The following is a 1,592-nucleotide window of genomic DNA, read 5'->3' as shown; positions in this document are numbered from 1 at the left end:
GATCTAATGATGATATCTCATTGTGATTTTAATTTGCATTTCTCAGATGACTAATTATGTTAAGCATTTTTATGAATTTATTGGCCATCTTATATCATCTCTTGTGAATTGTTCAAATATCTCACTTTTTTTATTTGACTTCTTAATGCTGTTACATGTCCTTTTTATATAGTTTATTATTTATGCTTGTTTATATATTTCAAGTTTTGGTGAATTGTATGAGTAATCAAAATTTATTGTTCTTGTTGTTTTTAATATGAATATCCTGTGGTTTTTAGTTTCAGAATCATGTTTTTAAAAGACTATATCTTTTTATGGTTGCATAGTGTTCAAAATGTACAGGATATAATCTCAAAGTATTTAGCATATGAAGAACCACAAAAATCTCAACTGATGATGAATTCTCCCAGGTTTTATGCGTCTGAAAAAGTTTTTGTTTTGCCTTTTTTTAAAAATGATATTTTCATTGTGTATTTAATTCTAGTCTGGCACCTTAAAGATGTTGTTCCATTGTCTTCTGGTTTTCATCACTTATGACAGGAAGCCTGTTGTTTTTTTTTTAATATATTTCTTGCTCTTTACATACTGTATGTTTTTTTTTCTCTGGCTACATTTTTAGATAGCTGGTTTTTAGCAATCTGATTATGCTGTGTATGTGTTTTTTGTGTGGAAGGATGTTGGTGTATGTGTGTGTGCATATGTGCATGTGTGTCTGTTCATCCTGCTTGCGGTTCATTGAGTTTCTTGAAACTAGGTTTATAGTTTTCATAAAATTGGAAAAATTTCAGTCATCACTCTGCCCTCGTTTCATCAAATTTAAAATTTTTCAGTCATTCTATACCCTACTTTCTCCCAGTACACATACTTAATACATTATATATTTGACTGAGACTGATTTTGAGGGGTGTTTTGTTTCTCCATATGCATACATTTGGATAAAATCTACCACTATGTGTTTATATTTATGAATCTTTTCTTCTGCTTCCAATCCCATCTAGTGAAATATTCTTTTCTATTGTATTTTTCATCTTTAGAATTGCCATTTGGTTATACTTTTTAAATATTCTATTTCCCCCCCTTGTTATGTTAATGCTTCTTATATCCTTTAGGTAGTTATAATAGCTGTTTTACGATTCTTGTCTGCTAGTTCCATTACTTTATTTATGGGTCTGTTTCTATTGAGTGATTTTTCTCCTGATCATTGGTTATATTTTCCTGCTTCTTTGTATGTCTAGTATTTTTTTAATTGGATAATGAGTACTGTAAATTTTATATGTTAGAGTGCTTGGGTTTATGGTGTTTCTTTAGATTCCTTGGACTTTCTCTGGCAGGCAATTTGTTACTTAAATATTACTTTCATTTTTTTCAAGATTTGTTTTTAGGCCGGGCGCGGTGGCTCACGCTTGTAATCCCAGCACTTTGGGAGGCCGAGGTGGGTGGATCACGAGGTCAGGAGATTGAGACCACAGTGAAACCCCGTCTCTACTAAAAAAAAAAAAAATACAAAATAATTAGCCGGGCGTGGTGGTGGGTGCCTGTAGTCCCAGCTACTCGGAGAGGCTGAGGCAGGAGAATGGCGTGAACCTGGGAGG

This window comes from Hylobates moloch, unplaced genomic scaffold (genome assembly GCF_009828535.3).
Source record: "Hylobates moloch isolate HMO894 unplaced genomic scaffold, HMol_V3 SCAFFOLD_16, whole genome shotgun sequence".
In the NCBI taxonomy this organism is placed as follows: Eukaryota; Metazoa; Chordata; class Mammalia; order Primates; family Hylobatidae; genus Hylobates; species Hylobates moloch.
Note: the sequence above shows the minus strand (reverse complement) of the source record.